The sequence below is a fragment of the Pelodiscus sinensis genome, chromosome 1 (assembly GCF_052426305.1).
Source record: "Pelodiscus sinensis isolate ZL-2025 chromosome 1, ASM5242630v1, whole genome shotgun sequence".
NCBI lineage: Eukaryota > Metazoa > Chordata > Testudines > Trionychidae > Pelodiscus > Pelodiscus sinensis.
Genome location: NC_143052.1, coordinates 53,359,270 through 53,375,764, shown reverse-complemented (window position 1 = coordinate 53,375,764; position 16,495 = coordinate 53,359,270). Strand labels below are relative to the sequence as shown.

Below are 16,495 nucleotides of genomic sequence, written 5' to 3'. Positions count from 1 at the left end.
AGAATTAAATGCAAGCATATCTTTCTTGCTCTCTCTCTTCTTTAAAAATTAAATGTTCACCTTTCCTTTCATCCTATTTCTGCTGGAAACATCCTCTGAGAACATTTTGGGAGCTGCCTTTGAATTTTTCAAGTTGTTTCCTATGGTCAGAGTATAAACACCTTTTCAGAGAAAAAATGGTAATACTTTCTTTCCTTCAGATCCCTGATTTTCCTGTGTATAATCATTGACAAGAATTGGTAAAAAAGGCTTAGCTTTCTGCATCTCCATTTAACAATTTTGGAAATAAGTAATACATAAGGGGTTCAAGTGAGGGTAGTGCCATCCTCTATCATCTTAATGATTTTCTTCATGGAAAAGGAAAGAGGGACACAACTGGAAGTATGGAAGTATGGAATGAAAGTGCTATTACTTGCTGGATGTAAATGTTGCACTAATCAATCATTACCTGCGAACACTGGTAGTTATTTGTGCTGCATGCTCATAAATTTAAAAGGGAAAGACAGATGTCTCTTATGGGTTGACACTTAATTTATGTAAAGATATGCAAATATGTACAGTTGTAGTCTTATTTATTTATTTTGGGAAGAGGACATTGGCAGGTACGTTTTATGTATTATAAAGCTACAAATCATTAACAGCCTTGTAATTCCCCGAGAAGAACAGCATGAGGCTGGCAGTGGTGATGGAAAGAGTAATAGCTATGTCAATGCTTGAAGGCTGAAGAAAGTTGTCCCTCTTTGATTCCTTCCAGTGATTGGCATCCTCTGTAGTCCAGTTAGCACGAGGTCATCCTGGAGATTTAATTCTGATTTAGGGATCCAGGATTCCCAGAAATAGTACAACACATTCTCTTTTCCTTGTCAGTCAGACATAGCAGATGTACTTTAATGCCACTAATTTGGTTTTCTAATGCCTCTGCCATGGGTTTCAAGTTGTTATATGGCTTGTCAAATGAGTAGTTTTGACCTGTCTTTCTGATTACACTGACATGACAGCAGTCCTATGTGCTTTTAATTTTTACTGAGAGCAGGAATAACCTATTTGATATGAGGGACTGAGTTAGTTATATTTTGGGTTACAGTGGCAGAAGCCCAAAGAGGAGTTGTGATTTAAGGCAAATACCATGAAAAAACAATCACAGTGTCTGACTTGATCCTTGTTTTCAGCACACTGAAAGAGCCCACAGACTAACTGGAGGCAAGTAAAGCTTGGAAAAGATCCAAAAAATTTGAAAAGCCTGTTTCGGTTTGGGGTTCTATATAGACATGACGGTACCTTAAGGCATCAAGGCTCAACCTGTCTTTTTAAATGGCATTCCTTCACAGAATCAGAGCTGTCTCTCTGAATTGCCATGGGCATGTTCAAGCACTAATTCTGCAGAATATTGTCCTTTAATACATGACTTCTGGATGGAGGACAAAAGCAGAATGACATAGGAAACACTGAAGAATGTGACAGCGGTTTGCATTACCTCGGAAGTGAGTTGACTTGGGATTTATAAACACATGTTGGGAAAGAAGCAGCTTCTAAAAAAAGGGCATCTATTAAGAAAACAACTTTACAAAATATTTAACATTTAAACGTTGAATATGTCCACGTGTCATTTGTGTAAAGTCCTCACAGGATCATAAATTAGCTGCTGACATGCATATATCTAGAATGTCATTTGCAAAAATGATGTGCATTCTGGAGTGGAACAACATTAAATCATGTCATAATAGTGTCATACACTGGCTGAACTTTCAGGCAAAGAGCATAAATGAGAGAGCCTTGTTTAATATAAGCTGCAGCATCCTTTATATAGTAAATTAACAGAATTGAGGTTGAAAAATGGAGATGGTCACAGCCACTGCAGTGGGACATGATGCAAAAGAAGGAAAAAAGACCAAGTGAAAAAGCTAAACATGTTGGAGGATAGTATAAAACTAAATGTATTACATATTTGTAATGTTCTGATCTTCTTAAATAAAGGTGGAGACATAAGATTTTTTTGTTTTCTCTGGAAAGTTTAATGCTAATTTTTGCTAGAAAGGAAACATAAGAAAAATGTAGGCATTACTTCTCACACTGGTGGACCTAGATTATATCTGGTGGAACTATATTATATCTAACTCTCGTTACATTTGCAAGAGCATAAGACTCTAATGCAACATTTAAGCATGGTTGGCTGAATCAGGTTCTACATTTGGAGTGACTCTGTAGAAGTCATTGGAGTTATACTGGTCAAAGTGAAGTCAAACTGTGGCCCAGAAATTGGAATTCAGTTCCAGAGAAATATTAAACTCTGTCGTCTTTCCTCACACCATTGTTATTACACTTGAAATTCTTCTCCTTTTGATAATCAGATTCTTGCATAATACTGTAATAGATTACCAGTACATGCTTTCTTAATTCTACACAGGAAACATTTTATAGCCTGTTGTGTATCTATTTTGATTTTCTTAAAAGAAGAGAAAACAAAGGATACATCAAGAGACAAGCTTAACCTGACATCTGCTTCACAGTATACTTTGCAGTGACAGCTGTTTTACATGGCATCTTTGCATCATATTCACACTGCTCAACAAGACATGAAAAAATTGAATAAAATGCTATAGAGGAAAAGGTGCTCAGATGGGAGGTTTTCCTTCCTTCCTGAAGAGAAGGAGGAATCATGCTGAATTGCAAAACATTTTCACTGGTTTATTATGAAGTAGTTGTCATGGCTCCATTGTTAATATTGCAATAAGATACTTTTTAAAAGTTGTTCCTCACCCCTCTTCCCCACCTTGAGCTTTGAGTTGGGGAATTGGTTAAGAAAATGGCCAATTTTATTCAGGAAGGAAAGGAGGATTTTTGTGCAAAGTTTGAAGAAAATGATTGAAATTAATTTTTGTGTAAAAGGTTGTTAAAAGTTAGTTTGATTTGAAATTTACTTTAGAGTCTAATATTTGTTTAGAGTCTTTTTAAATAAACAATGTCAATACTTCTCCTTTCTATATAGTTGAAAGCTAGCAGAGAGATGATATTTGAAAAAATTAACCTGTAATTTATGAAGAAAATAAAAGTATGTAATCTATTGTCCATAGATGCAGTTAGAATGGAAATAGTGGAATCTCTGTTCTGTATATTAAGAATAAAAGGCAAGATTTTGGTGTGTCGGACCAACAATGGATGGGTGAGTATTGGTTTGAGAGTGTGTAGTCCTTGTTGGAATAGTATACCTAGAAGATGGATGGATGACATTGAGCAAATTGGGGGCAATCAAATCTATAAAATGAAGCTTGACAGGGCAGATTTTAGTTTGTCTTTGGACATCTCACACACACATATTGAAAATATTGCATGAATATGTAAGGACATGTATCTGTCTTCCCTTAATTGTTCATTTAAAGGAATATGGTTTTATTTTTAAAATGTTGCATTCTTTGGTATACATTAGAACTTTGATATTAACTAGCAACATTAACTGAAAGGTAAGATGCGTATCCATATAAGTAGAGATGATAGTAAAGGAATTAGTAGAGAAACTTGGAAGAAATGTATTATAACATTAAATCTGAGTACAAGCACTGGCAAAGTAGTGAAATTGGACCTTAATTCCAGAATTTAAGTAAATTATTTTGTTTACAGGTCACGAATGCTGCTGCCATAAGATGAAGGAATACTATTTGCACATTTTTTTAACATAATAAGCTATTTGGTCAGCAGGGTGTTTTTTCACAAGGTGTATAGCTGCTTACAATTCAGTCTGGTTGGTAAGCATGTCTTGTCTGGAGGATGAGCTTCTCAAAAATCAGACAAGGATAAACATTTCTAGAGACTGACAATGTTTTTCAGAAGGCAATAAGTGTTCTTAATAATCTGCCAAACATGCTGTTCAGATCATGTTTTGGAGTCAAACTAGTCATAAGATTTTTAGCTAATGAACCTGTCTGATGTGTGGTGTACGTCAATCACAAAACAAAATTTATGTTGAGCTGATATTGAGAAATAATCATGAGCATTTTGGTTTTCTGAGAGTTTAACTGGTGAAATTGAATATTAATCTACCCCTTTCTTTGAAAACATGGCATAACATGATTTGGATTTATTTAACTGACATTCATGTAGTATTATCATGGGGAAAGGGAAATATGCACTGTCACAATGACAAATGACCTAGACCAAAGGTAGCAAATGAACACTGAATAATATTAAATGCAAAATTTAATTATGTGACACCTGGTTCAGCCACCCTAATGGAAGAGCAGAAGTTACTTATTTAAAAACATGTTCTATCATCCACATAAAGTAGAGATATTAAATGTCCAAATTACTTTATACAGTTCCACAGTATGGTCAATAGAGTCAAATGCCACACTAAGTTCATGTAAAATGAGCAGTGAAGGAGAAATGGGAATGGCATTTCCAAGATGGTCATTTAAAATCTTGATGAGATTTGTTTTGGTGCCATGACATGAATGAAAATATGACTTAAAATGTCTCACATAATGAAAATGTTAATAAATATCCTTGCAGTTATGGAACCACTATCCATTTCAAAGCTTTGTACTTCAATGGCAAGTTAAAAATAGGTCAGTAAATGACCCCAGGATCTAAGGAACATTTCTTAAGCAAAGGAAGGACAACTTCACTCTCAAGGCGAAATAACCACTTTTTTTCAGTAAAAGGTGATTTGGCACAGTATAGGTGGTATAAAAGAAAGTGAGCTTAAAATGTCTGATTATGTAATACCTGGTTGAAACTATGCTAGAGAACTATGCAGACAAATTAACCAATAATTCACTATCAGGCTAATTAAAAATCCACAGAATAAACTGACTTTTAGCATAAATCATTAATTTCCTCTACCAAATTTCTAAGAATAGGGTATCACTTGGTTTAATAGTTTTGTCTATGCACCTGGTAATGCCCCAAACACTTTCTCAAGATTGAAGTTCAATAATAGAAGAACCAAAGAGGAATTTTACTGGAATGAGAGGGGTGTGCATAAATATAGCAAACATGAATAAAGGGGTAGAGTCTGGTTTGTTATGACTCTTTAAACCAGACTTAAATATTGGTGACAGCAACCAAGTAACTGTGAAAATGCTTGTGAATCCTGAAACTGCCATGAAGTTTAGAAGGACATTCTATAGCAGGAATACATTTTCCCTTATTTACTGTTCTTTGTTTAAATGTTTTTCATCTCCATTTCAGATTGGGAGCAGAGCGCCATGTCACTTAAATGAACAACCATATCAAATTAATGAATAGCAAACAGGTAATGCAGTTAATTATCAGTAGTCCACCTACTGACAGATCCATCCAAAATATTTATCAGATAACTATGTAGGAGATTAATACAACACTCCAAGAGCTGTTCACAAATTATTTACTAATAAAAAGTAGCTAAACTGATTGATAGTATTATTAATTTTACCTGCTCTGATTGCATCAGCCAGGGCTGCTGTTTTGAATTTCAAAGACACTCAGGGCTTGTCTACGCCACAGAGAAGATTGAAGTTGCTGCAGTTGATCTTCTGGGGTTTGAATGAGAGGGTCTAGTGAAGATACATTAATTCGAACTGAGAGGGTGTTCACATCAGTGCCAGTAGTCCAGCTCCTCACGAGAAGTAAGGAAAATCAATGGGAGCATGTGTGGATGGTGTCAAAATGTGATTTCAGATACTTAGCTCCATCTATTCAATTAATGTAGCTGGAGTTGTGTATCTCGAGTCGACTTTCCCTTTTAGTGCAGACCAGGCCTTAGAGTTAACACTCAACAGAACCCAGAATCCCCAGATTTATTTTTCTGGCAAGAGAATGGGCAAGATACAATTGGAATCTGCTTTTGAACCCAGACATTACAAATGAAAATGTCTAGATGATCAATTCATTGAAAACAAGAAAATGACAAATACATAGCGAGGTTAAGTTGTTTATCAAGCTGCTTGATATTAAGTTCAGAGTAATTTTCTTAAGAGAAAGATCAAAGAAAATTGCTGCTAGGAAATATATAGTGTGACACCAATTTCTAAGCAAAATCCTCCAAAGATTTCAGTAGGATTTACGGGGAAGATTTTCACAAGGAGAATCCATTCAAGAAATAATTTTAAGTTTCTGGGGAAAAAAGCCTAGGAGAACCTTTAATGATAAAGATTTTTTTTCTGATTTGAAAAAATGATCATGGCATATCATCCCATACACTTACACTTCCAGTATAAAACACATTCTTATAGCTGCACGGTGATATTATCCTGATAGTGCGAAAATTATTTTCACCATTTTCCCTGTCTTCTGGGCTAATCTGTCTATAATTTCAAATCACCTCTAAATGCTTTTGTCAAATTTGATAATTTTCAGGAAAGGCACACACCTGTTTTGTAGTTTCTGAGGAGGCTGAAGTTTTCTGGAACATAAATTTCTTAGTCAGACATCTAGCAGCAGGACAAATAAGCCATATATGTTGAGCTTTCTGTAAATGTTCTGTGAATGGTGTTCTTAGCACACTGAGGGTATGTCTACACTACAGCGCTAATTCGAACTAATGCATCCAGACTAAAAAACGAGTTCGAATTAGCGTTTTGCTAATTCGAACTAGCATGTCCACATTAAGTGGACCCTGAACTGGGGTTAAGGATGGCCGGAAGCAGTGCCGGCAGGGCATCAGAGGAGGACTTAGAGCGTGGAGCTGCTGCCTCAGGCTAGCCGACGGCTGTGCTTAAAGGGACCCGACCCCCACCCTGGACAGACAGTTCTCAGGGGTGCCCCGCTTGCAAAGCAGTCCTGGCTTGGAGTGCCCTGAGTGCTCACACTGGGCACATCACAGCACTCGGCCATCAGACCGGCTGCACTTGCCGCAGGCTGCCATCTGGGGAGAGGGGGCAATTGGGGGGTTGCAGGAGAGCTTCCACCCCCAGAAGCCCACAGAGCCAGCCCAGTCCTCCCCACCAGGGGCTCATACCCCATTCCTCCATCACCTCCTTCCACTTACCCTTCCCTAGCCCCCCTTCCTGATGTACAAAATAAAGAAAACGTGTGGTCAAAAATAGAATCTCTCTTTATTGAACAAAACTCGGGGAGACTGGGAAAAGGAGGTGGGAGAGGGGAAGAGAGAGGGTGGGAGAGGGGAGGGCAACTACAATGATCAGAGGTTTGGAAGAGGTCCCATATGAAGAGAGGCTAAAGAGACTGGGACTTTTCAGTTTAGAAAAGAGGAGACTGAGGGGGGATAGGATAGAGGTCTATACAAGCATGAGTGGGGTGGAGAGGGTGCATCAAGAAAAGTTCTTCATTAGTTCCCATAATAGAAGGACTAGAGGACACCAAAGGAAAGGAATGGGTAGCAGGCTTCAAACTAGTAACAGAAAGTTGTTCTTCACAAAGCAAAGAGTCAACCTGTGGAACTCCTTGCTGCAGGAGGCTGTGCAGGCTAGAACTAGAACAGAGTTTAAAGAGAAGTGAGATAAAGTGATGGAGGTTGGGTCCATGGAGTGGTATTAGCCAGGGGGTAAGAGTGGTGTCCCTGCCCAAAGTTTGTGGAAGGCTGGAGAGGGATGGCACGAGACAAATGGCTTGGTCACTTTCTTCGGTTCATCCCCTCCAGGGTCCCTAGGGTTGGCCGCTGTCGGCAGACAGGCTACTGGGCTAGATGGACCTTTGGTCTGACCTAGTACGGCCATTGTAAGCTCAGGGCTCAGGGTCGGGCGTCTCAGTGGACCACCTTGATTTTCATGCACATCTGCTCTTGGGTGGCCAGGCTGGCAGCTCTCCTGCCCTAGACGGCCACTTTCCTGTGCCTAGTGCGGAGGTCGTGGACGAGGTCCACGATATCCACACTAGACCAGGCGGGTGCCCGCCTCTTGCAGTCCCGGGCAAGCTCCCGGGAGCTGCCAGCCTGATCCCGGGAAGAGGGGGAGGGCTGGGGGGCATCGGGTGGCTGGCTCGAGCCGTGCCAGGTGCAGGATCTGCTAGCTGGGTGCTGGCAGGCTTGCACCTGGCACGGGCACCGTAGCCAGCCCATGCCCCTTTAAGGGGTCCGGGGCCGGGAGGGGGGCATATGAGTTTCCCTGGTATTGGCCAGAGTGGCTTAGTCCTTGTAGAATGAGGTTTACCTAGTTCGAACTAAGCACTCCGCTAGTTCGAATTAAGTTCGAACTAGCGGAGCGCTAGTGTAGCGCCTATCAAAGTTAATTCGAACTAACGTCTGTTAGTTCGAATTAACTTTGTAGTGTAGACATTCCCTGAGTGTCTTCTGCACAGTTAGAAAGTTGGTAAGAAAGATACAACTTTTAATGATGGATGGTTTCTACAGCCATACCTGACATCAAGACCAGGATGCGGAATAACACAAGAAATGGGGTGATATATGCCTACTCTGTGGCCACTGGGGACTTCAGCAGTTTCCAGTTTCTTTAAATTGCCAGAATAATTCAGAGGGAGCATAACAAGAGAGAGAACCTTGCTCTCCACCTCCTTGGGCATGGAATCTTATCATCTGGACTAGCAGGGACATGCCCCAAGATAAAGGATGTACATAGGAAGCTGCTCTGGACAACAGGTCTTGAAACCACCTCACAGCTGGGACTGAGGTCCATTTCCCCCTGTTTAGAGGAGTGAGTGACCTAGGAGTGGAGGGAAAAGGAGGTGTCAGGTCCCCCGATAGTCCCTAAAATGATCTAGTCACTAGACTGCCCTGCCACTGAAAACCTTATCACAAGAATATAATTGCTAATAATAAAAGATGGCAGTTTTACTTAGTAGAATGGTGTTAAAACTTGTAACTTGATGCCTAGTTTATTAGCTCCTATTAAACTTCAATACAAAACATTTGCTGAATGTCCACATTTACACATTTTTTGTGTGGAAATTCAAAATAATCACCTATCCTTACTTTTACAAATGGAATCACAAAGAAAATGAAACCGTTTCTGGATCTGTGTCTGTACTAAGAAAATTAACAGAACATTTAAAAGCATTGGGTCAAAACCAGATCACTGCAACAAGAGACTCCTGCTCAATGACAATTCCCCATTTACATCACAGTTTTTGCGTCTATCAGTAAACTTGTTTGTAACCCAAGTTAAGTTTAGTATGGGATACATTGATTTTGTATAATCCTTTTTTATCAGAATGTAATGTGGGAGTATGTCAAATGCTCTACAGAAAAGTAAGTATATTCTTCAAGAGATATACTTTTATCAACCACATTTGTGGTCTCAAGCAAATAAAAATGTATTGTTTGACAAGATCTATTTTCTATAAAATTACATTACTCTCTATTGATTATGATTCCATTCTTGACTGATTGCATCCCATATCAGCTTTTCCATAATTTTTGCACTGGATCAGTATGTTACTAACTGATTTGAAGTTTCCTCAGTTGTTCCAATTACCCTTTTAAAAAATTAGCAGAAAATTAGCTTTTCCAGTCCTCTGGAACTTTCTTAATGTTTGAAAATGTGTTAAAAATCAGCATTAATAGTTCAGAGAGCTATTTGTCCAGTTATCTTAATACTTTTGGTTCAAGTTATTATTTCCTACAGATTTTCAAAATATTCACTTGCTGTTTAACATCCTTCCTAGCTACTATTGGAATAGAAAGTATTCCGTTATTGCTGTGTTATAGGAATGTAGAAGAGAAATATGCATTGAATTCTTTTGCCTTTTCTACATCATGATATACAGTTTTACCATCTTTATTTTACCTTGGATTTATATGATTGCTAAGATTTTGTTTAAAGAATTCCTCCTTATTGTGCTTCACTGTCCTGTTGGCCAAAGGCTAAATCTCGCCATCAGCTTAAATTAACACTGTAAGGGTATGTCTACACTACCCCGCTAGTTCAAACTAGCGAGGTAATGTAGGCATACCGCACTTGCAAATGAAGCCCGGGATTTGAATTTCCCGGGCTTCATTTGCATAAGCGGGGAGCCGCCATTTTTAAAACCCCGCTGGTTCGAACCCCGTGCAGCGCGGCTACCTCGTGGAACGAGATGTACCGGTAGTTTGGAATAGGAAGCCTAGTCCGAACTACCTAGTTCGAGCCCCGTGTAGCCATGGTGCATGGGGTTCGAACCAGCGGGGTTTTAAAAATGGCGGCTCCCCGCTTATGCAAATGAAGCCCGGGAAATTAAAATCCCGGGCTTCATTTGCAAGTGCGGTATGCCTACATTACCCTCCTAGTTCGAACTAGGAGGGTAGTGTAGACATACCCTAACATCCTATGAGTTTCCTTTTAGTCATCTGGGCTGAAATAAATGTAAAACTCCAAGTGAAGTTTAATCAAAATGTGCCTCTCAAAGTGATTTGTGATAAAAGGATGTAGCATTAATGAAGGGATAAGATAGGCCAGACTATTTACGAATTCCTTGACAATACTCAGTGTTGATTGCAAGCATCTTTGCTTGTGGAAAACAGTTATGACTAAGTTGAGAGGGAAGTCTTGGATCCATTGGAGGAAGAGGGAACAATATTGAGAGGTCAAGACTGGATGCAGACAAAACCAGGCAAAATTCTGTGGATTTCAAGCCTATTGCAAAACTACTTGAAGTTAAATTAAAGGTTTATTGAGCTTTGGATAACCTCAAGCCCTCTTTTTCAGTTAATAAAAGTTAACTCTGCACTCTCATTGATCTCTCTCTCCCTCTCTCTACTACTTTAACCAGTCACTTTGGGGAATTATTTTTCTTTAATTTTTAGGCAGCCAGCACTTTTGCAGTGTTAAATCTGCCTTCAACTGACTTAGCAATTTATTACTGTTCCCAGACAACCCTCAGATTCTAAAACTCTCAAAAAACAGCCAAATTATTGATATGGATTAAAATTCTTTTGGATGGAATGATAAAATATACTTCTCCTCTCTTTGAATGATGAGTACTGTAGAATACAAGCAGGGAGGGTGTTTTGGAATGACATTTCTCTGCCTAAAGTAACCAGTGTAGCCCATTCCTCAACATAAGATGTAGTGCCCTGTTGAATCAGGCTACAGCACTGAAATATGAAATAATATGTAAAGGAAGCAAAATACTGCATTACCAAAACATCTTTCACAATTGGGACCAGGAAGGTACATTATTACTTACATTAATGAAGAAATCCTATTACACTGTTCTAGTTAATTGTAGCTCTCCACTTTCTTTCCTGCAATACTTTCTCTAAGTCACAAATACTTAGATTACTGATGCTTCATTATCTACATGCTATTCCCTGAAGGAGTTTGGATCAAAACCCATAGTACTCAGTAAATGAGCTTTTTCCTTTTTCTCTTCTTTTTGGCACATGAAACCTTGCCACTAAGTCTATGTCTACACTGCACATTGTTGTGCAAGAAGATATGCAAATAGTGCGTGGTAATGAATATCGCCATGCCTCATTCGCATATCTTGTTGCGCAACAATGTGCAGTGTAGATGTAGCCTAAGGGTACGTCTACATAGCAGGGCTAAAGCTGAATTAGGCTACGTAACTTCAGCTACGTCAATTGCGTAGCATAAGTCAAAATAGCTTAATTTGGCTTTTGGTGCTGTCTACACTCTTCCTCCATCTTCCCTTACTTCTCGTGAAATGAAAGTTACCATGAGTCAGAGTAAGAAGTCCTGCAACTTGACATTATTTCCAAATAAAGGCTTGTAGTGTAGACATACACCATGTTATTTCAGAATTAAGTTTTTCCAAAATAATGCTGCTATGTAGACATGACCCAAAAGATAAAATTTGAATAAAAAGCATTACCCTGTTATTTTGAAATTATTATTTTTCTTTCCTAGTGGCTTCTCTTTTTTGTAATCTGTGGGCATTTTAGAAGATCAATAGTAATAATCTGTTTTGTTAAAAAAAAACCTGATTGGTTTCAGTTAGTTTACTAAATACTCCAGAGAAAATTGGAAGCACCTGTAAACAATAGCACTGAGTACATGGTAATACACCTACTGGATGTTCCTGCAATATTAACATAAACATCATAATATTTACACTAAAAGGGTGAAATCCTTGACTGTTGTAAGAAGATGCAGAGCTATTACTATAGAATAAAAAAAAATGCCAGCCTTTTATCTGTAATACCATTCAAAATTGCTATACCTATGTAATTTATTGAGCTTAATGTTACAAATGGAAAGTTCTTGACTTTAGGGAGAATACGGGACACATACTTACCAGGGATAATTACCACTGAAGTCAAAGGATCTATGACAATTTACACTCACATAGGAACTGTCCCTCCATTTTTACAGACTAGATCCATCCAAATGAGGTATTTGGAAAGTGTGAAAAAATGGTTGTCATTTTATACAAGCTGGTATTATTATATTATTGAGCAATCAGCAGACTTGTTTGCAGTTGGGTCTTCACTTTTCATTATACAGTATAGAAGTGTGCAAATAATTAATAGCATAAGTATTGGCATTTCTGTTTTGTCTATGCCGAATAGTCTGTATTAAATTATATTACATTTTTATGACTTTTATTTTATTCTTAATTTTGAGTACCTCTTGTTCTTGTATTCTCGGAAAAGGTAAATGGTTTTTAAACCAATCCTTATTACATATCTTCTCATATCTTCTCTTCCTCTTCACATTTCTAGACTAAATAATACCTGTGAGATTTTAGAGGCTAAGGTTGCTAGGCTAGCTGAAGTGTACAGCCGGGGAATACTCAGAAAAAGACCTATAAAATAGACAGAATCTAGACAGTAAAGTTCTCTAGACAGCTTTAAAAATTAATAAAAAAGTGTTTATAAAGAAGATTCATTAATCTGTTTAAATATCAGGAATTCATATTAATTTAGCATATTTTGGTAGTCACAAATGATGATCGCAGTTAATTTATGAAAATAGCAAGTTAAAATTAGAGAGGTGCTGGAATAGCTGGCAAGACTTTCTAACCATGGGATGAGCTTCTAGAAATATTTAGCTAACATGAGTGTGTAATGACTCCAGTATTATCATTTAAAATGAGATCAATATATGAAGCCTGCCTCATTAGTGGAAGCACTTCTTTTTGCAGGCTGATATTGGTTGATACAAATCAATGCTATAATATGTTGGCTACTTCCTTCTCCAATTACTGACAAGGGTCTTGGAACAAGAAAAATGAATATCATCCGCAGAAGCTCTCTCAAGTTTTAGGCTAAGCTCAAAACATGTTGAGTCAGGACTTTGAGAGTTTTAGTGCTGTATGCATACCCATGCAGTGTACACATGTTCAATAAAGCCCACTGTGTATGTACCCTACTCTCTCTAATGAAGGATCGCTAATAGCTGGAATAATAACTATAAATCCCCATTTGTGAATGCATTAGAATAGTATTTCTGGTTGGAATAACTTCAGTGCAGAATATAGGTCTCACCTATTTATTCAGTTGCCACAAGCTTTTCTTGTGTCAATTATATTATAATTTGGAAATTTGCGTTTTAAAATATTTCTGATGAAGAACTGCTAAATTGGAGTCTAAAACCTTTTATTTATCCAGAGAGTAGATACTTCACAGACAGTGGCAGCACAGGTTTTCACACATTACCATAGCAATGTGTTTTGACCTTGATCTAAAAGGATTGAATCCATGTCTATCTGGACACTGAATTTAATTTGCATTTAATAGAGCAGATTGTGCATTCCTGTCCTGAAGAAAATTTCCCAAAATGCCTCAAAATTTGTTTTCTTGCAGACTTGGGAGAAAAAAAATTGAAATTCTGAAAAGTTTGATTTCAAACATTTTGCTTTTTTCATGTCTATTGAAACTGGGACATTTCAGCATTGCTGGAATGAAATGTTATATTTAAGTTGTTTGAACTGAATTAAAACATTGACTTTGTTCCAAATTAATCTGTCTTTCTCAGTGGCCTCAGTATTTCATAGTTGTTGGAGTTAGGGTCTCATATCTCTTCTTCTATGAGCTGGACTCCCTAGGAAGACTACATCTCCCATTATGGACATGTGACTCCCATGGTGCACCACATTGCTTCCAGCAGAAGGGGACACAGTGATGCATCATGCGTAGTGTAGTCCAGGTAGGATGCCTGGTCCACAGAGAAGAATAAGGTATGAGCCACGCAAAATACAACTCCCATGAAATTCTGCAGCAGCTCATGTGGACACAAATGAATATAAAGCTGTCTAGAAAAATATATTTTGATTGACAAAAATCAAACTTTTCAGTCAGTTCAATGCAAAACTAAATATTTAATTTAGATTATCCAAATAGATAAGTGAGTTTTTTTAGCAAATTTGAAATTTTCCATAGGAAAATTTAAATTTTATGGAAACTATATTTTCTGTCAAAGTAATTTAGGTGGAAGATTTCCAGCCAGATCTAATTTTCAATAATTTTACTGATACTGCAAACAGTGATGCCAACTGGTGGTAATTATGACAAAATTACATATGTGGCAGTGGACAAAACATATATCAGACAAATGAATCTCTAAACAGACTTAAGAAGCACTAGTACTAAAACATATCTAATCCGATAACATCACAGTATTATATACTTACCTACACAATATTTTAGAAGCTGAACTATATGAATTCAGAGAATTTATATCAGTGTTGAATTGCTTTAACTACTCTATGAGAATGTTCTCCTTTCTTGATGATTTGATTGGGCTTATTAGCATTGTATTACTGAGTTCTTTTCACTGCATACATTTAGAGTTGGAATGCATGTTGTGTTTGTAACACCTGCGGTGTCAGAATCATCAGCCAGTGCTGATTTATGCTTTTCCCCTTCTTGATGTTAGTGAATTCATATTAATCAGTTCTATTTGTGACTGCTGGTTTTCTTTTGTTTATGGATGAATGCTGTTTCAAGCTTATAAAACAAAGATGAATTTAGTCTTCATGAAAGTTGCCAGATTAACACCTCTGTAGGCTGCTTACTGCTGAGATAGACATGTGAAGTAGTGGTAGTTCAAATTTTCCTATATTGCCATGCTGACATCTCAACTACAACAGGGCTAATGTTTAAAAAAAAAAAAAAAAAAAAAAGCTTAAACTTAGCCCAGGCAGTCTTTCATATTTTACTGAATCAATTTTGATTGTATTTGAACTACTTTATTATTTATTCTGAATATTGCAGCAAACAATTTTGCGGGCAGGCATGTTCATGGAAACAGAAAACTTGAAATAAATATCGCAGAATATTAACAGAATGAGAGTTTCAAATTTTCAATCATAAGTAGTCCCATTGGATATCTGATTCTGATCCCAATTCAACAAAGGCTCAGGGCTCAGGTTCACAAAGGTATTTAGACACTTAATTGTCTCTTTAGACCTCCCAAGTACAACACTTAGGCACCACTAGAAATCTCAAAACTTCTGCTCATCTGCACCTAATTCCATAGCTTCTAAGCTTCCGCCAGTCAGCATTCACAACACCACCTAAGGCCTGATGCTACCCACAGCTAGCAATCTGCTTGGAGCCCTAGCACAAGTCAAAGCCCTGGCAGCCCTAAAGCAGGATTCTCAGTCCAAAAGGAGGAAATGTCTATCTCACCAGTGGGCCCTGATTGTGTAGGCACGCCTTGAGCATACCTGCATGACTGGGTCCTGCTGGCAAACACCCCTACAACCTGATGCTTGTCAGACCATACAACCAAAGGAGCAGATGCAGGTCCTCGATAGGGGTGTGTATGGAGGGGGAGTGGATGGTGTGGGAGGGCAGCACATCACCCACACAAAGAACAGCCGGGGGGTGAGCAGATTGTGATTTTTTTCAACAAAGAATAGACATAAGTGTTTCCTTGTAGTTAGGGCACTCACTTGAGGTGTCAGAGACCTGGGGCCAAGTTCCTGCTTCAGGTGTGTATCCTAAATACTGGACTGTTGGGTATTCTGAACCAGGGTCTATTTATCTCTGTCTCTTTCTGATTATTCACAAGTCAGGGTTTACCTGGCTTCGGTGCTTAACTCCAGGAGTGGATTCACAGCTGAGGATCCTAAGAAGAGGATGGTGTCTATCTCTGGCCCAAACTGGACCTTATGTTCCACCTTTTTCCTCTGCATTTCCCTCCTGGCTAGCTTAGATTGCTCCCCATCCAGTTTTCTGGCTTCTGTGGATCCTTAGGCATCTCAATCCTCCGTGTGTCCTATGAAGAGCCTGGGCCCCTCGCTTGGGACTGAAGATTTCACTAGACACTGGGGCACTGATGAATTAGGTATTGCAACACTGAACATTGTTACAATAGAATTTCTTTGTCTTAAGCCTCAAAAATGTACTAACATCCCTTGAAGCCAATAGGGTTTGGGCATGTGCCTCAAGTTACGCATGTGCTTAACAGCATTGATTAATAGTGATGCACTGCTGAATTGAGACCTGTATGAATGCCTGTTCATGGAGTACCCAATGAAAAGAGTTGTCTATTTAAATGAATCTTGTAATCTCGCACTGTGCTATTTCTTAGACCAAAAATTGATTTAAGAAATTATATGTGTAATCCACTATATATTTGAGAGTTTGTCTGTCTATGTTTCTGTCTGAGCTAGGACCACAAAATTCGGTATTCAGTTTCCTCTTATCCTAATCAGAAAG

The 16,495-nt window shown here is 38.3% G+C and overlaps 1 long non-coding RNA gene across 1 annotated transcript in view; it reads left to right on the top strand.

Moving 5' to 3' along the window:
- The window catches only part of LOC102461070 (uncharacterized), an 82,348-nt gene that overhangs the window by 50,020 nt on the left and 15,833 nt on the right, over positions 1-16,495 (top strand). Inside the window, exons 3-4 of the long non-coding RNA XR_012900740.2 lie at positions 3,072-3,160; positions 5,185-5,248. This is a non-coding gene — a long non-coding RNA (uncharacterized LOC102461070). The remainder of the gene's footprint in view (positions 1-3,071; positions 3,161-5,184; positions 5,249-16,495) is intronic.